This window comes from Odocoileus virginianus, unplaced genomic scaffold, assembly GCF_023699985.2.
Source record: "Odocoileus virginianus isolate 20LAN1187 ecotype Illinois unplaced genomic scaffold, Ovbor_1.2 Unplaced_Scaffold_3, whole genome shotgun sequence".
Lineage (NCBI taxonomy): Eukaryota > Metazoa > Chordata > Mammalia > Artiodactyla > Cervidae > Odocoileus > Odocoileus virginianus.
In genome coordinates, this window is record NW_027224265.1 from 1813727 (window position 1) to 1837691 (window position 23965).

A 23965-nucleotide genomic window follows, 5' to 3' on the forward strand; every position below is an offset into this window, starting at 1 on the left:
TAACACCTCAGTATTGATAAGTTTGTTCTCTCTTCAGGTTTCTGATATTGTCCTTCCTAAATATTTTTCCTGAAATGAAGGCCTTCCCAGGCCTAAATTCAGGCTTCTAACTACTAGAGAAAGTCCCCCCAACTGGGCAGATGATAGTCTCCAGAGAAATATGGTCCTCATCTTCAGCTGGGAGCTTGGAGTGGAACAGCCTGTCAATCTGCTTTGTTTTCCTAGTCAACTCATGTTCCGATTTCCCCCTCAAAACTCCCCCCAAACTTCTGACTCCCTTACCTATCTCATCAAATTGGAACTTGCCAAATTTCTTACAGTGACTTGCCCTCACATTCCTTTCCTTTTTTTTAAAAATTATTTTTTTATTGGAGTGTAGTTGCTTTACAGGTTGTGGTGTTGTTTCTGCTGAATGGCAAAGTGAATCAGTTATACATATATATATCCCCTCTTTTTTTGGATTTTCTTCCCATTTTGGGGATTTTCTTCCCATTTAGTTCACCACAGAGCATTGAGTAGAGTTCCCTGAGCTAGACAGCAGGCTCTCAGTAGTTATCTACTTTATGCATAGTATCAATAGTGTACATATGTCAATCCCAGTATGTCCCAGTTCGTCACACTCTGCCCCATTCCCCCCTTGGTGTTCATACATTGGTTTTCTCTTTCACTGCAGCACTGTTTACAATAGCCAGGACATGGAAGCAACCTAAATGTCCATCAACAGAGGAATGGATAAAGAAGTGGTGAGACATATACACGTGGAATATTACTCAGCCATAAAATAGAATGAAACTGCATCATTTGTGGAGATGTGGATGGACTTAGACAGCATCATAGAGTGAAGTAAGTCAGAAAGAGAAAAACAAATGTTGTATATTAACACATTTTATGTGGTCTAGAAAAATGATACAGATGATCTTATTCCCATCTCTTTCCTGCTTTGCACCTTGCATTTGAAAAGGAGACCCTCCTCCTATGAAAGGTCAGATGTTCCATAGGTTTTATCTTTCACATCATGTCTCAGCATCTTACTTACTCAGAACTTACAGTGACCATTTCCCCAACCTCAGTTCACCCGAGCAGCAACCTAGCATGTCAATTTGTAACAAGTGGAAAAACATCCCTGGAGTAAGTTGCTGTAGTAATACCATATCAGTTAATCCAGGTTTCCATGTATTGTAATCATAAAGTATAAATTGGTTTTCTTCCTACTGAATAGAAATTGAAACCAAACAAAATAAAACAAGCAAATTTTCCTCCAAGTGTGAGCACCACAGATGAACTTTTTTCTTGTGATCTTACATTTTGCAGGATGTTGCCACCAACACTGAAATCTGTCAACTGACTATCACTTGGAGTCAGCTGAACTGCTTATACCACATACAGGGGAAAAGCATAAATGTTGTTTGACTTCCATGAAATTAATGATAAATGAGCTACTAAAGAGAGAGAAAGAGGAAAATTGAGAGCTGAGAAAATCACAATTTAAATATTATGAGCAGTTCTGCATGCCACTCTCTTCACTGCTCACATGACCTGCACCAGTATCGTCCAGGAGGAAAAAATGAGTCCCTGAAGTGTGTACTGCACCCACCTTTATCATCTCACATCTCATCCCACAGACAGTGAACTCATCTTTGTTGTCGGCATCAGTCATCATGGTGATCAACGTTATTACTATCAGAGCCGGGCAAGAATACCCAGGATGCATGGTGAGTATTCAACATCATTATCTCTCCTGCTTTGTTAAATGCAGGAGAAAATCCTTCTTCTTATCTTGGTATCCCATAATTTAATACCCTGTAGGATTATATTTTGCATGTTTACACTGTGTTATATCCCCTACATTATTGTGTGTTTTATCTTAGAGGAACTTTTATGCCAAACCACGTATATTCTATTCTATGTTCAATTTAAGAAATTCTCTAGAAGTACTTTGAAAAAACATGATTATCACTTTCCTCTCTGATTTTACAACTTAACCCCCAATATTTGCTGTGATTGCCTACAGCACAGAAAGTAATATTGTTTTCCAAGAGAGAGTGATTTATTACCTAATAATTGTACCTAAAGATGTTACCTTATTTTTTCAAAATTACAGTAGAAAGCAAGAACTAGAGAATAACTGGGAAACTTTTTGTCAACATAAAATACAGAAGAAAGAACTCTAAAACATATTTTAAAGAAAATCTGTAGCTAACATATTTATTTCCATCCTTAGAGAGTTGTAGTGACCTAATAACCCTTATTCTAATCCTATCCCAACCCTAATACTCTATCAAGTCTAAAAGGCAAGAAAAGAATAGACATAATAAATTATGTAAAAAGTTTAATCCTATATTAATAGATGTCATAAGAAAAAAATAGATGTTTAAGAAAAAGACGTCATAAACAAAATCAATAAATGAAAGATCAGGAAACATATTTGCAATATAGCCCCCAAAATTTAGCATATGTAATTGTATTAGTTATGTAATTCTGCAAAATAAATAACCCCCAAACTTAGCAGCTTAAAACAATACATATTTGTTACTCACAGTTTCTGTGGATCAGAAAGTGAAAGCGAAAGTCACTCTGTCATGTCCGACTCTTTGCAACCCCATGGACTATATAAGTCCTTGGAATTCTCCAGGCAAGAATACTGGAGTGGGTAGCCGTTCCCTTCTCCAGGGGATCTTTCCAACCCAGGGATTGAACCCAGGTCTCCTGCATTGCAGGGGGATTCTTTACCAGCTGAGCCACAAGGGAAGCCCAAGAATACTGGAGTGGGTAGCCTATCCCTTCTCCAGTGGATCTTCCTGACCCAGGAATCAAACCAGGGTCTCCTGTGTTGCAGGTAGATTCTTTACCAGCTGAGCTATCAGGGAAGCCCATGGGTCAGGAATCCAGGTACAAATGAACTGTGTCCTTGGCTTTAGGTTCCCTCACAAGATTGCAGTCAAGATGTTAGCCAGACTGCAGTCTCATTTGAAGGCTTGAATGGGGAGGAATCTGCTGCCAAACTTATATTAATGTTTGCAGCATTAATTTCCTTGAGGAATATTGGAATAAGGGCCTCAGCTTCTCATGGGTCTTTGGCTGGAGGCCACCTTAGTTCCATGCCAGGTGGCCCTCTCTATCAGAGAAAGCACATGAGAGGAACCACAGAAAGAGTATGAGCAAAATGGAAGTCATGGTCTCTGTGACGTAATCACAGAAGTGGTATCCTGTCACTTTTGCTATATACTAATCTTTAGAAGTAAATCACTAGATACAGCCACTCTCAGAGGAGGGGATTACATAACAGCATGAATACTAGCATGCAAAGTCATTGGGATCCTTTCTGGAAGGCTGCCTTCTACAGTAATATACAAATCGCTTTTACATACTAGTTAGAAAAAGACAACGGAATTTAAATGTGAACAGAGGATAGAAAGAGGCAATTCACTAAAGAGGAAGTCTATAGTAGACTTCTACTATATATGTAGAAGTTCTACTTCTACAACTATAATAGTTGTGAAAATGCAAATTAAAATGGCAGTGAAAGATTCACATTAATTCTCAGATAAGACTCAGATAAATGTATAAAGATGCATTGCTAATGAAAATATGAATTCTACAGCCTTTTGGAAAGCAACTTGTTAATATCAATTAAAGTCAGAAATATATATTTCCTTTGACTTGGAAATCTAATACATTAAATTAAAATCAAGAATTCAAACACACACACACACACACACACACACACACACACACTACACACAAACTATACACATACATGCTCACTGTAGTATTATCTTGGTACAAAAAAACTGGAAACAAAATGGATAGCCTTTGACAGGTAGCGTAAAATAGAGAGAGATATGTGTATATGTAATATTATGCAGCCATCAAAGAGGATGAATTAGAGGAAGAGAATGAATGCCCACCCCTCAAAAAAGGAAGATAAAAAAAGAAAGGAACAAAAAGCAAATAAAGATGGTAAAAAAAGGGTAACTATGAGAATAGCATGCATTTATATAACATTATATTTATTTGTGGCTATGTGAACAAAGAAAATAGATATAAGTTTTAATGCATAAGTTCTGTGTTAGGTGGAAGAATTTCATTATACATTTAAAATATGAGACTACTTTAAATATTGACTGATAACATATAGTACACATATGATGATATAAGCCTAATAACATATGGGAAAATATACAGCAAGTTTTTAACATCAGTTACCTGGGCTGAGTTTATTAGAGAAAATGGTGGAAGAAGAGGATAAAGAGGAAGCTGTGCAATAAAACAAAAACAAATCTTTATTTACACCTATAAGTGAATATGATAAGCAGGTATAATCTTATCTCATTATATACTGAGCTAAATATATATTGGGCTTCCCTGGTGGCTCAGAGAGTAAAGAGTCTGCCTGCAATGTGGGAGGACCCGGGTTTGATCCCTGGGTTGGGAAGATCCCCTGGAGAAGGAAATGGCAACCCACTCCAGTATTCTTGCCTGGAGAATCCCAATGGACTACAGACCATGGGGTTGGGAAGAGTCGGACACAACTGAGCGACTTCACTATCTTTTCAAATATATGTGTATATTTGTACATATAGAAGTACAAGAAAGTCACTGGAATATTCATAGTGGTTGTCTTAAGATTGAGTCCAATAATTTTTTATTTTCTTTCTCATAGCTTTATATATTAACTTTTTAAAAGAGCCTGTATTATTTATGTAATTGGAATGAAGTGAAATTTATAAATATCTACTTGCACACATATGAATACACACATGGGTTATATATAAATACAAGCTCTGTGAATGAGATGAATTGACCAGCAAGATTTCTGTTCAGAGGAAAGGAGAAAGGGCATTTTATGTCAAAGACACAGTATAAAGAGAGATGTTGACTCAGAAAAGCAATAAATCACGTGAAGGGGAAACAAAATATCTGATTGGCTCATACCGACCAGGAAAGAAAGTAGTAAGATTCTATGTGTAGGCTGGAACCAAATTACGAAGGACTTTGAAGACAGTTCAGACTTTATCTATTAATAGTAAGCAGTGGGGAGCAGCATTTGAGTTTAAGGTGATATGATAAAAATCTGTTGGAAGATGAATCTGGCCCTGGTGTTCTGGACAGAATGGTAAAGAGTGGCCCAGAGAAGGAGTGCTACTGAGGTTAATTATATAGACCCAGCATGAAGCAGTGAGAGCCGGAAGTGGGTTGTGTCCGGGGAAGAAAGTGACATACTCGGCACTACAAAAAGTGGCTTAATGATGGGTTCCTGGCAAGGAGATTTTGAGGATAAAAGCATCTACAAGCATCAATTACACCAACACACAGCCCTTGTTCTTTTGCTTGCGTAACAGAAGATGTGCTGGCGTTTCTGAAATAAATAAGCATAGCACATTTTGTATACATAAACATTTACTTAAGGACTTATACATTTATTGTCTAGCACTTACCTTTAATTTATAAGAGCTTATACATTTACTGTCTAGCACCAGTGCTTCCCTGGTGGCTGAGATGGTAAAGAATCTGCCTGCAATGCAGGAGATCCTGGGTTCCATCCCTGGGTTGGGAAGATCCCCTGGAGAAGGAAATGGTAACCCACTCCAGTATTCTTGCCTGGAGAATTCCATGGACAGAGGAGCCTGGTGGGCTACAGTCCATGGGGTCACAAAAAGTTGGACACAACTGAGTGACTAACACTTACTTACTTACTTACCTTTACAACAGTCAAGAAGAGGTAGAGAGAAGTGATGTCCCACTTTCTCAGATGAAGAAGAGAAAGCTTCAAAAGATAAAAAATACTGCCCAGTCTTACACAGCTTAATTTCAACCTAAAGATTTGACTAAAATTTTCTCTTTGAGTTGGTCTTCAACCTTAGCCTTTGGAAGACCTTCAAGGTTTTTAACATTTCTGAAAATATTTCTGATAAACAATAATATGAACCATCAAGGTATAATAATATCTAATCTGTGTTAATATCTAGCCTGTGTAATGACAGTTAAACAAACAGGACATACTAGTTGAGTTTACTATCAATAACTGAATATTCACTTTCAAAATATAGGGAAGAATCCCAGACACAAAGAGAAAATCTACTTATGTGTTTACATGTTGAAATTAGAGCAGTCTATAAAATTCTGCAATAGCTCATTATGACTGTGAAAATTGTTAATTTTATGTGGAATAATTTTAAGTTGTTTTTAAAAATAGAAAGCACTTTCTTAAAGCAGTGCACAAAGCCTCAGTTTGTGGCATTGTTTCATCAAAATTATATCTTCTGGTATATGATAAGTTTTTATGTTAGTAAATTACTGCTAAATAGAAAAAATAAAACTAAATCCTCAGTGGCAACATCACTATTAGCAGTCTCTGAGTCTAGCAGAACTGTAAATATTGTTCCTCAATTAACCTAAGTGGAAAGTGACTACTTTCCATTGCAAATTTACAGCATAATGACCATAGAATCAGTCCAGTAACTGACATTACTGGGAAATTATTGATTCTCTAACATAATGTCCAATTAAAAAAAAACTTTGTCAACTAAAAGCTTTGATATCAAAATTATCAAAATAATCAAATTGTTGCTGGACTAGAAGCATCCATTTTATGATGAACTGGAGTTTCAAGTAGCCTTAGCTTTGTTGAAATTTGACATGAACGTTGGTCCACAGAACACTGTATCCCACTGATCTAGCTCCTATAATCAGCTAGTAACTGTGAGAACCAGGTTCAAACTCAGTCATTGACCTCTTGTGCTCTTCCCCACTAGGATACTTGCTTCCACCATCCAGGAAAGGGATGGACACAGAGAAAGCCTTAGCTTTCTGGATTATTTGGAGAGTACTGTTTCTCTTATTATCGGTGCCACCTCAAAGCCTCAGCATCAGTAGTGAGACCATGGCCAATTCGAGTCCCTCAAAAATATAACTTGCATTACCTTCTGAGCAAAAAAGCCTATGTGATATGTCAGTGTTAACTGATTTGGGTCTGAAAGGGAGCTGATCCTGGCTTAGATTCTTATGCAATAACCAACAGTATTATCCAGAATAAACTCTGACTGACCTAAACTAATTTCTTGGAAAGTGTTCTAGGTATTTTCCAAAAAAGACTAGTATAGGAAGTTAGCCAGCTTGGCAGTGTTTATCCAAGAAACCTGCCAAAAGTCTGGCCTGATTTGCCAGTGTCAATATTCTAGAGTGCAAACATATTCTTGTGCAAGGGACATTATGTAAGCTAGAAATTAATCTTAGTTCATTCATTGTCCAAGGATGGATGCTACAGAAAGAAGCTCAAGTAATAGTTCCAGAATCAAAGTATGGGCCTCTCTGGTGAAGCTCTACATAATTGCCTTTACAACAAGGGAGGAAAGCCCTGGGGGAGCTTGTTTGAAACAGTGTTGAAGGCAGTGATGTGGGGGACTGCTGGTGGAAACAAGAGGGGGCTATTTTCTCCTTCATATCTTTTTCCGAACTAGAACTAAATATGTGATCAAAGACCTTTTTGCATTCAGCCAGAGTGGATTTTATTCCAGGTATCCTCTGTCTGTATCACAGGAGCAATGACTAGAATAAAAGTGGATTTGAAAAGGTCAGTCCTAGCCCGGCATTATTAATCAAGAGAATATCTTTATCCCTTAAGACCTCATAATAAGAACTGAATCACAAGTATCAATATGGATGTAAGGATAATACCATACTATTAAGTCATGTCAAGACATGTCATGATGTCAATCATGATATACCAGGAAGTCACTGTGAAATGTTTAGGATGATAATTTCTCAGTACTGTCAGTTTCTAAACAGTAGAATTGAATCTTCCATGTTACTGGCAATTTGGGCAAGTCATTGACTGGGGCTCAGCTGCCTTACCATCAAGTCAAGGAGATGGGGTGAGGCTGGTCATAAATCCCAGAGTTCTGGATGGATCGCTGAATAAGAGTTTGTCCAGTTTACCTTGTTGACAAAGGCCCCTTCCTACCCATGGCCCTTCCTTCAGGCATTGGAGTAAATAGAGTCCATCTCTGTTTATGGCTCACCCTCAAAACTCAAAGACCAGAGAAGAAAACTGAGAAAAGATGGAAAAATATCTTCCTATGGCCATGGCCTTGTTTCCTTCTGGTCTGGCTCCCTGCCTTTGAGCTCCAAAGAATGTGGGCAAATGTTTGTGCTTGTGATTGATTTAATAGGAATAAAAAATGATGAGACAGTTCAGATTGCTCTTGTTCATCCAGAGATCAGTTTCCAACTGCATTTCTACATTCTCTAATGGAATGGGCCTGCCCAAGAGAGAAGAGAACAAAGAAATGTGTATGGGAGATGGTCATGATCTCTGTCAAACCAAGACCACCCAGTGGACTCATGGAAGGACAGAAGCCAGGCAAGGCCACAGGATAATATTGCAGAGAATGTCTACTGAGACGTAAGTAATGCTACTCCCAGGATCTCGTTTCTCCAAACACCCCATCTCTTGTAATACCAGAAACTCTCTTCCCTTCATTTATTGTATTTCTGCAGCTTCTTCTGAAACTGATTGCTTATTCCTTTTCAATTTTGTATCTTGTTATGGGTCATTTCTCTTACACTAGAGATGCTAAAGCCTGCAGATTCTGCCGGAAAGTGACTCATAGATCTCATTTGTGTTAAAAATTTAAAACCTCATGGAATTTGGGCCAAACACAAAATGTTAGGATGTTTTAAATTGTATGAAAATGTAGATAAAAGACTTTAAGTGAATAGAATAGTGACTAAAGAAATTAGTGCTAGTAATAGCTCTCACTTATTGAGGATCAGCTATGTACTTAAAGGTACCAATGGCCAAGTTTCATTAGAACAGTATCTGTTAAAAGATAAAAAGATGGTCTTCAAAGCCAATGGCTGGATCTGTCCCAAGTGGATTCTGTAAGTTATCTAAGAAACTCAGGAACCTATTTGTGTGTATGTGAGCCTTGACACTGGCACTGGAAATGGAATCATAAGGGTTTTGAATCTATCAAAAAGTGGTAGTGGTGGCTGGTTGATAGTGAGCCCTGGTGACCACTATGGTATGGAGGATCTCAGAGGGGAGAGCTGGTCCAGTTCTGCCCCATGACCTGTGGGTTTTCATGGCTCTCAACTTCATAGCAAGGACTGGGCTTGAGAGTCCAGAGTCAGCTAAGTCAGAGTTGGTGAATAATTACATAATAACACGGGCTTCCCTGGTGGCTCAGAGGTTAAAGTGTCTGCCTCCAATGCGGGAGACCCAGGTTCGATCCCTGGGTTGGGAAGATCCCCTGGAGAAGGAAATGGTAACCCACTCCAGTATTCTTGCCTGGAGAATCCCATGGACAGAGGAACCTGGTAGGCTACAGTCCATGGGGTCGCAAAGAGTCAGACACGACTGAGCGGCTTCACTTTCACTTACGTGATAACAGGCTTGCGTACCACAGAGGGCTGGAAACATGCCTTTTTAGGTGCTTCCAGCAACCAACCACTTTTGCCATTTTGCCTCCCCTTCACTTCTAGCATAATTTTAAATAATAATATTTAGCATATATTTAGTGCTTGCTTTCTTCCAGTCTCCTTTTAAGAGAATTTACATGTATTGTCTCACCCAAATAACAATTCACAAGGTACCTAATATTATCATTCTGTATTCACTGATATGAAAAATGATATTTAGAGAAGTTTGGTAACTTGCTGAAGGTTACACAGCTAGTAGATGGTGAATCTAAAATGTCTAGCTTCCAGTTATACTATGGCCGCAGCTGCCTCTAAGAACAATTCTTTTGCTCTACCACTGTGAGTTCTGTCCTTTCTTCTGTGTGCCTACGCTATTTCTTATGCAATTTCCCTCTCTCTTGCAGGTTAACAAGTAAGAGTACAATTTTAAAATATTGCATCCCACTCAGAGAGTTTGGACAGATCGCTAGAATATATTGTGCTCCAAGTAGAGATATCTCCTTCCCCTAAGAGGGGCACACAAAGTGTAAACTCTTTCTTGTGATCAGGCCAATCCACAAATATTTGTGAGGGTAGGAAACCCAAGTCATCCAACAATCAAGCAGAGAGTTCAATTGTAATAGACACAGTGAAATATGATACGTTATAATTATGACAAGAGGCACTGCAAGATCCCAAACTACCTCCTCAGTTATTAGTCTTGCTACTTCAGTTCAGTTCAGTTCAGTTCAGTTCAGTCACTCAGTCATGTCTGACTCTTTGCAACCCCATGAATTGCAGCACGCCAGGCCTCCCTGTCCATCACCAATTCCCGGAGTTTACTCAAACTCACGTCCATCGAGTCGGTGATGCCATCCAGCCATCGCATCCTCTGTCATCCCTTTCTCCTCCTGCCCCCAATTCCTTCCAGCATCAGGGTCTTTTCCAGTGAGTCAGCTCTTCGCATCAGGTGGCCAAAGTATTGGAGTTTCAGCTTCAGCATCAGTCCTTCCAGTGAACACCCAGGACTGATTTCCTTTAGGATGGACTGGTTGGATCTCCTTGCAGTCCAAGGGACTCTCAAGAGTCTTCTCCAACACCACAGTTCAAAAGCATCAATTTTTCGGTGCTCAGCTTTCTTCACAGTCCAACTCTTAAAGCTCAACATTCAGAAAACTAAGATCATGGCATCTGGTCCCATCACTTCATGGGAAATAGATGGGGAGACAGTGGAAACAATGTCAGACTTTATTTTGGGGGGCTCCAAAATCACTGCAGATGGTGACTGCAGCCATGAAATTAAAAGACGCTTACTCCTTGGAAGGAAAGTTATGACTAACCTAGATAGCATATTAAAAAGCAGAGACATTACTTTGCCAACAAAGGTCTGTCTAGTCAAGGCTATGGTTTTTCCAGTGGTCATGTATGGATGTGAGAGTCTTGCTACTTACCAGGGCACTAATAATACACATGTATTAATATAGTTCTGGTTCCAGGGACATGGTAGATTGAGCTGACTAATGTGTAATGTTCTCTTAATGCAGTTATACAGAAATGTTGAATAAAGTAGAGTTCAAAACTTTTGTATCACAGCAGAGCTCAGAAAAGGAAAATTGCCACGTGCCAGGGGTGAAGCGCGAACCCCGTCAGACCTGTGCATAGCTGACTGACTGCTTTCTTAAGAGCCTTGATGCAGAGGCCCCGGCTCTCTGTGTCTTATGGCTCTGCCATCTTTACCATGTAATTTTCAAAGTCACTGTGCTTATTTTCACTAAGCTGATGAAGGGTAAGGGCGCAGAGGATAGCCTGTTGGAAAGTATTATGGATCAGACCTAGAAATAGCCTATAGTACTTCCACTAAACTTCTGGTGAACTCACTTCACAGTGGCTGGGAATGTATGCTGGATTGTACCAGGAGGAGGAACTGTGTTTGGAGATTAGTGTATTGTATAATGTAATATAAGAACGTTGTAATGTAAGGTTATTGTAAGCCAAATAACCTTACCTTCTAAACATTCTGGATAAATAGAAGTTGGAAAAAAAAGTGCAAACTCTAAGCCTCAGTTGCTTACATTTTGATAAAGAACAGATTGAGAGACTTTTAAATAAATTAATGGCTGAAAGTCTTTGTCTCTGGGTACATTCTCTTTTTACATTATGCTCAGAGCTGTAAATGGATTCCATCTCTTCCAACAGGTGAAGCTTGATATCCAAGTTTATAGCAAAAGAGGATGCTTTACTTTTCCATTAACGGCTAATAAGTATATTTCTGGATTCAGGAAAACATGTTTTCCTTTCACTACTCAAAATTGGCATGTATTTGTTGCCTTCCTTAGAAAGCTATGAGTGCATATAAATCAGGAGGTTGAAATATCTGCACGCTTTAGAGATAACTGAGTTCAAGAGCCAAGGCCAAATTATAGATGTATTCAATCAGATGAAGACATTGGTTTTTATATTTCTGAGCATATTTGCTTTGTAGTCATTCAAATAAGAATTTAGTTTTGCACATAGCTAGAAGGTCGACTTGATTTTTCTTAGTTTGCGCTCACAGCCAAGCCCAACTCCACTCACTAGTCTCTGCTGCAGCTTGCTGTAGGTGGCTGCCTGTGAGCATTCCAAGTACAACTTGGTAGAATCCGTAAGAGGATGGGTAAGTATTGTCTTTGGCCTGCCACAGGCAGGTGGTTTAAGAGCTATCGCTACTCTTTAATTGTGCCTAGATATGTTATTAGAGTAGGACAAAGCCTAGGAAACTGGAAATCATATTGGAAAGGTCTGAGATACAGAGGCAAAGTTGGGGGAGGGGTCAGCGTCTTACAGAAGTGTTAGTGATATACCTGGTTTGAATCTCCATAGTCTTCTCTTTGTACTTTGGGAGTAAAGCCGTTGGGTGGGGCTTCAGAGTGGCTCAGATCTGAGAACAAACACTGACCCATCATTCTCCACACTTGGCTCTGACTCAGCCATCTGAGGGGACTTGGGGATCCCAGGCAAGGGAATGTGTCAGATTCTTTCATGATTCCATTTCTGTCTTTGCCAGAAGCTTTACGGAGGATTTTTCTCAAGACCACAGCTGCAGAGGGGTTGTTTCAGGTCAGTGAGAAAGAGGGATCCACTCCTTGGAGTAAGACTAAATAAAACTGTGAAGTCAAAAAGGTTACAGTTTTCACAGCGATCCCTGAGAAGACTCAGGGAATTCAGGGCCACTGAACTACTGGCAGCACCATGTGGTGTGGACCTGACCTGGGATTCCCTTACAGCTGGAGCAGAGAACAAAAGACCATGAAAGAGCTGTCCTTTCTGAGATCTACAAGTGGGTGTCTGTGATTTTCCCTGTGTTTCTATTTAAATTTTCATCATTTGGTCTTTAGGAATGGACAGATGTGAACCTGATCCTTGCTTTAACTTTTTCTGGAGCAACAGGTGAATAGATTGCATGTCTTTTCTGCTAAACCTTGAGACAGTTTCAAAACTAACCTGGTGAGAAGAGAAGGAACTAGCAGAATCCTCAGCCAGTGTGAATCCTCCACTTGGCATCTGGGCTGGAAACTGCTCTCAACCACACTGTCTGTACTGTCAATCCACAGGCCTTTCCCCGTGATTTCTGCCTTTATTTATGATTTTGCCCAGTGCTTCTTCAGCATTCATTGACTTTTATTATGGTATTTGGCAAAGTTGCTTTTCACAGATGTGTTATTCTAAACATAAGTTTTCTCTTAAGCTATCTAGGAAATAGGTTTTTCCATGAACTGAACCGCAGGTCTAGAGCCATCTTTTTGGTTGTGTTAGATGGATGGGTCTCCCCTGCACCTGGAATTACTTTGCCCTTGCAGGTACCCTTGTCTTTTGTTTGTAGTGGAATATGAAACTGGTTGTATGTGCAACAGTAGTGGGTCTGACATCTTGTTTTAATTCTCATATGTCCTTCCCTTTCTATGATAAATTTTTGCAAGCCCTGCATCATCAAAACATGGATTTGATAATATAACCTGTATATATTACATGCATTACCCATAGAAATAGAAAACTTAGAGAACACAAGCATAGGTTCCTCAAAGTTTAGGGATTATTTCACAGAATCTTTTCAGCTCTCTAACATTTCCTTCTAGATTTAAGTTACTGCAATATTCTTCACAGAAACTGTGAGCCACTTCCCATTACATATGTTCTGCTTCTTGACCATAGGAAATCACGTTTTTAGTTGGGTATGTTGCTGCACAGCTAAAGGCACAATTCTCAGCCTTTCTTGCAGCTGATTTTGGCTGTGTCATTAAGTTTCAGCCAATGAGATATAAATGTAATTCTTAAGTCAAGTTTGGGGATAGAATTCCCTTAAGAGAGTTTCCTCTATTTGCTGTCTGGTAGATGTAATTAGAAGACGTGTAGGGGTTTTTATGAACAAGGATCACATCATAGGGATTGCAACACAGAGGCCTGGAAAGATTGTGGGTTCCTGATGACTCTGTAAAGTGAACCCATCAGCCCTAGACCTTTGTACTTCTTTTGTGTGTGAGAGAAATAAGACACATCTATATTGTTTAAGTCACTGTCATTTTAAGATTTTCTGTAATCTGCTGGTCCTAAGCTTAACTCAGAAACATCTCCCATCCACTTAATACCATTGATTCAGGGATCCATGGACAAGTATAATAGTAATTTTAATAATAATTATAATAATACTTTTCAGTCTATGACTTTAAGGATAAAATGGCAAAAGTGTCATGACTCCAATTTTAAGAGTAAATTGTACAGCAATTTCTAACAGTCAGGAAAAAGTAGACCTCAGAACCATCACCCTTATTTTCTTTCTTGCCCTTTCTATCAAGTGTAGGATTATTAAAGTCATAACCCAAGAGAAAGGCCCATGGCTACATAGGCTCTGTGGCTTTACATCCTTCGTTTCCATCTTACACCATCCTCCTTCTCTTCTTAGCACATGTGAAATTAAATTGTTTGCTACTCAGTCAAGATTAGAGAATGTTTGCAAAGTTTGTTTCCTGGGCTTGGAAGTGAATTAATGATTTTGTTCATAATTAATGGGTTCTAGAAAGGAATATTTGTTCAAATAAGAAATCAATCCATGAAACAAAATGCCAAAAGTTTATTATAACAGATTCAAATTTTATTATAAGAATGACATCTGAGCCCTTCCTTGTTCTTCAACCACATACAACAAATTTTAAACTTTGTTCTTAGTTATGGTTGTTTGAATTGAGAATATTAAAGTCACCAGCATGTCAACATTCAGAAAACTAAGATCATGGCTTCTGGTCCCATCACTTCATGGCAGATAGATGGGGAAACAATGGAAACAGTGACAGACTTTATTTTCCTGGGCTCCAAAATCACTGCAGATGGTGACTGCAGCCATGAAATTAAAAGACACTTGCTCCTTGGAAGAAAAGCTATGACCAACCTAGACAGTGTATTAAAAAGCAGAGACATTACTTTGCCAACAAAGGTCCATCTAGTCAAAGCTATGGTTTTTCCAGTAGTCATGTATGGATGTGAGAGTTGGACCATAAAGAAAGCTGATGTTTTTGAACTATCATGTTGAAGAAGACTTGAGAGTCCCTTGGACTGCAAGGAGATCCAACCAGTCCATCCTAAAGGAAATCAGTCCTGAATAGTCATTGGAAGGACTGATGCTGAAGCTGAAACTCCAATACTTTGGCCACCTGATGCAAAGAACTGACTCATTGGAAAAGACCCTGATGCTGGGAAGATTGAAGGCAGGAGGAGAAGGGGACAACAGAAGATGAGAGAGTTGGATGGCATCACCGACTCGATGGACATGAGTTTGAGCAAGTTCCGGGGATTGGTGATGGACAGGGAAGCCTGGTGTGCCTCAGTCCATGGGGTTGCAAAGAATCAACACGACTGAGCCGCTGAACTGAACTGAACAGCATGTCAGAAAGGAAAAGACAGAGAACAGAGGCTATTTCACCTTTTCAGAAACGTGAATAAATAAGGAGTCATATGTTCACTTAAGTACACTCTGTTTCTTTAATAGGCCCAACTCAATTCTCCTTTTCTATTTACATAGAGTTGAAATTAGAAGCATTCTGTAGATCAGTGGATCTATTTTAACTAGGAAGTCTAAGATGATGATACTATATAAGGAATGTCTGACTCCTGCTTGGTAATATTGACAGGCCTTGAAATATGTTAATTCTCTTGAGTCCATTTGTCCCCAAATAGTGTTTCTCTCATTGCAAGCATATGGTGGTGCCATATTATTGGCAAAGATTATTTTGTTAGAGTCAAAAACCTATAAAGAACTAAGTAAGTGTGGAAAAAGCTTGGAATATCCTTTTTCTAGAGTGAACTGCATCTGAATTATAATAGCTGCTTGTTTCATGATCATTCACTTCTAGCCCAATTCCTGATATCTCTGAATGAATTGGCATAACACATGTAACCTTTATGTCTTAGGCCACTTAATTGATCATTATAATATTATATTCAGATAGAAAGGGGATAAAGATACTTTCCAATTAGGATGAAAACCAAGGTATAGTCAACTATTGATTATGTGTTATGGTTTAACTGTGGTTAAGAAGAGCCTTTATATCTAAGCTTTGATCTTTTCATTCCAGGCAAGTCAACAGTCACCATTACTCAATCAGTACCCAGTCATCACCCCTGATCGGATACCTACTCCTCACCTCAGCCTTGGTGCCCAAGTTGTTCCAAAGCAATATGATATAACAGCAGCAATCATCCTAGGTAACATAGTAGGCTATTCAGTAGCACTCAACAGGCATCTCTAAAGCCATGTACTGTATTCACCTGGAGCTTCCCAGGTGGCTCAGTGGTGAAGAGTCTGTCTGCCAGTGCAGAAGATGCAGGGGATGTGGGTACAGTCCCTGGCTCAGGAAGATCTCCTGGAGAAGGAAATGGCAACCCACTCCAGTATTCCTGCCTGGAAAATTCCATGGACAGTGGAGCCTGGTGGCTATATAGTCCATGGGGTCACAAAGAGTCAAACATGACTGAGTGACTGAGCATGCACACACTGTACTCACTCATTTATTCTTTACAATAACACTCTGAGATCCTACTCTAGAGATAACATCACTGAGGCAAGAGATTTAATAACTTGCTCAAGGTCACTCAGCTACTAAATGATACATCACCAGTCGTCTGACTTCAGATCCTGTGGTCCTAACCATTGCATACACTCTCTCTAGTAAAGCAAATAAAACAAGGAAAGCATGTTGGAGAACATTCTAATAAAATCTGATCTCATCCTGCATGGAGCCTATCTCTTCTCAAGTTTCAGAAGTGTTACTATCTGATTAACAGTTGCTCTTAGGTGATAATTCTTAAAGGGAATATTAGCAAACCTCTTTGGCCATGTATTCCACTTAGGAACTTTGTTTAGTGAAAGGAAGTATGAGTCATGCATTGAGAATTATGTCATCCTCAAATAAGCATCTCTCTCTAGTCTCCCCTCTGCTCCAGGTTCAGCCCTTTGAAGGAACATTAGTATTTATCATTCTCTGAAAACGCTCCCATCCTTTCTAAGTATTGCTGAATGAACATGCCAAATGCATTTCTCTGCTCTTTAAATGAATTTCCTATACACTGTATGCTAATAACTCAAGGAAATATTCTATCACTTTTCTCAAAGGAAAATAAAATGTCTTTGACTCTACTTTTTTCAATCTCCTGTTCTTACTGTGATACTTTCCATCAATTCAGTTCAGTTGCTCAGTCATGTCCAACTCTTTGCGACCCCATGGACTGCAGCACGCCAGGCCTCCCTGTTCATCACCAGTTCCCAGAGTTTACTCAAACTCATGTTCGTTGAGTCAGATGGTTGGATGCCATCCAACCATCTATCCTCTGTCATCCCCTTCTTCTCCCACCTTCAATCTTTCCCAGCATCAGTGTCTTTTCCATTGAGTCAGCTCTTCGCATCAGGTGGCCAAAGTATTGGAGCTTCAGTTTCAGCATCAGTCCTTTCCAATAAATATTCAGGACTGATTTCCTTTAGGATGGACTGGTTAGATCTCCTTGCAGTCCAAGGGACTCTCAAGAGTCTTCTCCAACACCACAGTTCAAAAGCATCAATTCTTCATTGCTCAGCTTTCTTTATAGTCCAACACTCACATCCATACATGACTACTGGAAAAACCATAGCCTTGACTAGATGGACCTTTGTTGGCAAAGTAATGTCTCTGCTTTTTAATATGCTGTCTAGGTTGGTCATAACTTTCCTTCCAAGGAGTAAGCATCTTTTAATTTCATGGCTGAAATCACCATCTGCAGTGATTTTGGAGCCCCCCAAAATAAAGTTTTCTACTGTTTCTACTGTTTCTCCATCTATTTCCCACGAAGTGATGGGACTGGATGCCATGATCTTTGTTTTCTGAATATTGAACTTTAAGCCAACTTTTTCACTCTCCTCTTTCACTTTCATTAAGAAGCTCTTTAGTTCTTTTTCACTTTCTGCCATAAGGGTGGTGTCATCTGCATATCTGAGGTTGTTGATTTTTCTCCTGGCAATCCTGATTCCAGTTTGTGCTTCTTCCAGCCCAGCATTTCTCATGATGTACTATGCATGTAGGTTAGATAAGCAGGGTGACAATATACAGCCTTGATGTACTCCTTTTCCTATTTGGAACCAGTTTGTATGATACTTTATAAATTATTAAAATTCAACCTTTTTTCCTAGAAGGGCTAAATTAACAAAAAATGGTTCATTTGGTTTTATTTAAAAATAGTAATTAGGTAAGCTTAGTAAATCACCAGTATAATGAATCTGGTCCTGGAAACCAGCCTGACTTAAGTGACACATGTCAAATACAGCCTCTGGAAACCCTATGAAGAAGCAAAATTCTTTATAAACACTGCGTCTGTGTCTATCCTTTGTTTCATAGATTGTAACACTCAGAGGCCTTCTACGACACAGAATCTATGTTAACCTTTACTTTTCCAAATGAGGATAATGAAAACCAGTAAGTGATTTGTCTAAGGTTACATAGTTATTTAAAAAGCAGAGACATTACTTTGCCAACAAAGGTCAGTCTAGTCAAGGCTATGGTTTTTCCAGTGGTCATGTATGGATGTGAGAGTTGGACTATAAAGAAAGCTGAGCGCTGAAGAATTGATGCTTTTGAACTGTGGTGTTGGAGAAGACTCTCGAGAGTCCCTTGGACTGCAAGGAGATCCAACCAGTCCATCCTAAAGGAGATCAGTCCTGGGTGTTCACTGGAAGGACTGATGCTGAAGCTGAAACTCCAATACTTTGGCCACCTCATGCGAAGAGTTGACTCATTGGAAAAGACCCTGATGCTGGGAGGGACTGGGGGCAGGAGGAGAAGGGGATGACAGAGGATGAGATGGCTGGATGGCATCACCGACTCAATGGACATGAGTTTGAGTAAACTCTGGGAGTTGGTGATGGACAGGGAGGCCTGGCATGCTGCAATTCATGGGGTCTCAAAGAGTTGGACATGACTGAGGGACTGAACTGACTGACTGACACAGTTATTGGCAAAGCTAGGATTCAGACTCTGTCTCTTAGCTTTCTTCCAGTGATCTTGCCATTTCTGTGTCTCTCGGGTTAGTTTAGGTTATAGAAAAGGCCTCTTCTGAAATCCTCAAGGGGTGTTTAGGGTGAGATGAAAACTAGGAAAGTGTCACGTGCTCTGGCTCAGGAATCTCAAGCTCAACTTTCAGGAGTTAAAACAAGTGTTTACTATCCTACTCTCAAGAGCAGCTGTAGGCTTTACTACTTTACTTTTTCTAGAATTCACAGGAGAATGTGGGATGTGTGGGAATACAGAGCATGTTATTGTGCATCATGCCTCTGCTGCTTAGACACATTGATTAAAGATGCTACCTTTCCTCTGCAAGTCCCCATTGTGTTCTATTTTTTGGTTTGCAGTTTTTGTTCTAGCTCAGCTATAGCTCCCCTCAGAGCATCCAAGCTTCTAACCCTTAGAACTCCCCCAGTCCCTGGGCCCATACTCCTTGCATATTATTAATCCCTACCTCCATCCCTCACCTTGTGAGTCCTTTCTTCCCAAGTTTGCTTTCAGTTTTTATAGCTAGTCTATTTCTTAGTATCATCACTTCCAAACCAGTAACTGGTTATCTGTAGAAAGAAAGAAGGTCCTCTCCTTGTAGCCTCTGACATTCTCCAACTGACCTCTCTAGACCCTTACTGGATTCTTGCTGTGAATGAAACCCCAACCTATGCAACAATAGCAAATTAGAATTTCATCCATTTCCCTGCAAGTCTGGCTCAAATTAACTTTAGCTTCCTTCTTCTCCATTTCTCTTTCTTTGGCATTGTAGGAGGAACACTGGGTTTGAAATCATATCATTCCAATGCAGTGATATAGTAGCCTGAGTTTTAGGGAAAACAATTCATTTTTATTGAGACTCAGTTTCCTCATCTTTGAATGAGAATGAATGACAACAGCCCGAGCTACTTCAATGGATGATTATGATGTCAAGTGAAATCATAGATTTCATTGTTCATCATTAAACAAATATTGGCACCTATTCTGTGTCAAGATGTGGCTAGGTTGGGCATAACCAATTGTAAATAAACAGACAAGTTATTGCCATCTCAGATATGGAAACCATTTGTCACCTGGAAACCAGCATGCCATTATTATTCTGTATCAATTCCACCTCCCAGAATTTCCTTGCCTCTTCAGGGTTATTGATTAAAACCTCAGGTTCCATGACAGACTTGACTGAAGCTCTCACAATACACGTTAGAGCCCCAGCACATGTTTGACCAGAAGAATGAAGATGCAGAAACAGAGGAGAGAATGTATACAGAGGGTACCAACCCCTCATCTACTCTGAAAAGGCTGAGACACTTCTCAAAGTGCTTGCAAATGAGAATGGGGTGGGATGGGCTGAGGTGGTGACGGAGCTGCCATCTGGCTTTGCATCTCAACCAGCCTAGCCTTGGCTTCGTGAGCTGTTCTTTGGATCCCACCTTGCTGCATGTTTCAGCTAGCACAGACTCGGGGGTGGAGGGAAGCAGCAGCAGCAGCCGTCCTAACCACCTCAATCTGTTTCCCAGACGTTGCCTTTTGGTTTCTCTTAGAATACTTCAGAGAGTCTTCCTCTCCATTTCTGATGGTCCCTGAAAGATTTTTATTTGGAAGTGTGAGCATAAAAGCAGGACTCTCATCTCCTACACCCCAAAACAGCAAACGAGAGAAAAACTTAGTAGCTATCTGTCTATAATGTGCATTCCCCTAGATTTTGTAATCAATGCCAGTTTTCTTGCTGCCAACATAGTCTGTATACATTTAGGCACTATATATTGAAGGAATACTTCCAAAATACAATATTACAGGTTTTCACTTATTTTCTTCAGCCCAATTTATAGTAGAACCAATTTGTGTCAGCAGTTTTGGGTACTCAGCAAAAATTCAGACTTTGAGAAATATCTTTGCATGGAACTAGTTGTATGTAAGTTAAGGACCTGTTAAACTGACTAATTTTTCTCATTCTCCAGCTTTCTCCAATGCCAGCAGATTCTGACATAAATATTTAGCTTGATGTTGATTTTGAAGAGGCGACATCACTGCAATTCAGGGTTTTGCCATGAGAAAGTCTATATCATTCCTTATTATAAGTAAATCAATACTTACACAATCATCTGAAATCATTCCTGGAGCCCATACAGATGGTAGTGACAACAGCTAATGAAACAAGTTGTTTTAAAAAGTGGGGATGAAAAGGTGAGAGATGTATCAAAAGTATCCTCATGTAGAGGCTAGTAGTATAGAATATGGTTGTACAAAAAGTCAGTAAGTAAAGGCACATTCCATGCCTCAAGAAAACAAGGATCTTCCTGAGTCTTAGAAAAAGAGAAAGGAAGTCACTGCACCCCCAAGCAGTGACTTCGAACTGTCTACCTCATTTCTTAACAGAAGGTGCCACCTGCGCTAAGAGCTGAAGTCATCTTATTGTTGATGCGTTGCCAGGAAACCTAAGTTTGTGTGGTGAAGGCCCACCAGGCATGGAATAGACTCCAGTGAAACCAAAACTATTCTTTCCAAAGTGCTACTTAGCCACCACATCTCAAGTGAGGAGCCTTAAAAAAAGAAGTGTAAACCATTTAAACAACAAAGACTTACGTTGTATCCAACCTGTGTCAAGCTGTGCTAGTGTCGCAGTGATGGGACAAGGTATCAACATCCGTGCTCTGACCTGTGTCTCCATAGCAGGAAAGATTATCCAAATTTTTCACATTCAGAGTCAGTAAGACATTTCAGAGAAAGGCAATGAACCCCTACATTGTTTATTGACCTTACTTAAGCATTTCATACCAGTGTGTCTGGCAGCTTTGGGAACTATTGTGTAAGTGGGGTTACCCAGAAGTGATTGCCAACATTCTGAGAATATTTCATGATCAAGGATTTGGCAGATTCACTGAGTGGCATTACCCTTAGCCCTTTCTTTTTTATAAACCAGATTTCAACTCTGAAACAGACCTTGGATAATTATCCCTTTTGAAAATGCAGCCCTGCTTGGCAACCCAAGCAACTCACGTCAATGCGAGGACCCATTTCCAACCGTCCAATCAGCTCTCCTATTCCCACAGGCTGCCATGTCTCACTGATACCTTTGAGATGAGTAAACCTGGGCTGATGATGAAACAGTTCTTGCACACAAAGGAAAAGCTGCGCAATCGACTACCTGTATTGGCTCAGGAAAGCATCAGAGGTTGAAAATTAGGCTGAAGAATGAATATCAAGTATCAAGCCCTTTTGGGAAAATCCCAGACGTGGACAAGATCCCTTGGCAAGAGCATAGGGCAGAGAGCCTGAGGCTGGGGCTGCCTGAAGGCTGACTGATATTTGATTCTTTAACTAGACAAAGAATTCAAATCCAATCAGCAGACACTCTCCAGACAGAGAGAGCAAGCTGTGTGTCCAGGAGCAGGGTGCGTCAGGGCAGGTTTCAGGTGGATATCTCTAAGCCTGTGACCAAAATGGTCAGAGACAGGATTGCTGGCCATCACTCCGGAAGGTGTTTGGGCTCCAGAGGAGAATGCAGGGTTGACTTTGGAATGTTGGCTTTGTGACAAACCAGCTAGGTGACCTTGAGCAAGTTACTTGACCTCTGAACTGCCTCCATAACAATCAGAGCACCCTCATAGGGTTATTATGGGGATTAAAGGAAAATTGGCTGTTAAATAGCATCTCAGACATAGAAAAGTCTCAAGAATGGGGAGCTAGAACAGTTAGAGAATTCAGTTAACAAATTTGTTAAGTGTCTATTTAAAGCCAGATAAATATAATAAATTCAGGACCTAGGGACAGATAACTGATTTATGCAGCACACTGGAGATAGGCTTTTTAGTAGACTGTGAACGTGGGGCAATTGAAGATCCAAATGAGAACAACAAAAAAAAGGTTGGCTGTGTACCTCATCTCATACACAAAAATCTGTTCAGCATTGATTATAATCCTAAACGTTAGAGGCAAAATTATAAAGCTTTTAGAAAAATGTACAATAATACCTTCTTGAGCTCAGGAGTGAGTCTGATGAGAAGCAAGGACATTGAGGGGATTTCTGGGTCCTGGCAAATTTCACATTCTTCACTTGAGAGATGGCTCTGTGGTTGTGTACTTTGTAATTATTCTTTAAACTGCGTATAGATGCTTCATGCACTCTTTTTGGTGTATAATCTCTCTTTCACATTCTCTGTGGCTTCCATGTTTCCTATATACCATGGTCAGACCATTTAGAGGGCAAACTATCTTTTAGCAGAAAAAGAAATTGAATACATTAAATACTTAAACACAGTAAAAAACAAATATTTTATGTATATGGTAGCACAGTTAGGCAGGCTGTAAATACACAAATACTTTGTTTGACACAGTTCTAGTTTCCATATCAGTCAGGCATGCCACAAGATGTTAACTTTCTTCTTCTTTAAAAATTTCATTAACTACTTGTGCCCACATTCTGCCCTAGCCTTTATCATACACAGTCCTCAGGCCTTTCCTGCTTGCAGTGCCTCTTCCCAAGTCACAACTTCTTTCCTGCTTCAAGTCTTTGTAGCCAAGTTGCATTTTCCAGTTGGTGGATAAATTTCCAGCTACTCTGCTTCATGATACAGTCACTTAAATGCCTCCTCTTCTTTCTTCCAATTTGTCTCTCTTTCTAGATCACCAGGCCAAAATATTGATTTAGGGAATATATTCCCATCTTGCGGCCTTATCTTACCCTCATGTGCCTATTCATTTTAAAATAGCAGATTTAAAATACATATTTACCTATTTACCAGAGCATGTTTGGGTCTACATTTAGAAACATTGAAATAGAATTAACAAAATAATTAGCAAAAGAGTAGTTCTTTTTATTACCAATGTTAAACACAATGTTTTATGCTTAATAAACATTTAAAATAAATATTTAGGAAATTCAGCATCAGATGAAGCATTTAAAGTAAGTTAATGCTTCCCTGATGGCGCAGCAGTTGAGACTCCACCTTCAATGCAGGAGACACAGGTTTGATCCCTGGTTCAGGAAGATCCCCTGGAGAAAGAAATGGCAATCCACTCCA

At 39.7% G+C, this 23965-nt stretch overlaps 1 long non-coding RNA gene and 1 other non-coding gene across 2 annotated transcripts; both read left to right on the top strand.

The window, feature by feature from the left end:
• Positions 1–712: 712 nt before the first annotated feature.
• LOC110133984 (uncharacterized) lies at positions 713–10327 on the top strand. The gene is made up of 3 exons (XR_002312927.2): positions 713–843; positions 1312–1712; positions 8217–10327. It is a non-coding gene; the product is annotated as an uncharacterized lncRNA (long non-coding RNA).
• On the top strand, positions 9177–9248 carry TRNAW-CCA (transfer RNA tryptophan (anticodon CCA)). The gene has a single exon. It is a non-coding gene; the product is annotated as a tRNA-Trp (tRNA).
• Positions 10328–23965: the final 13638 nt, after the last annotated feature.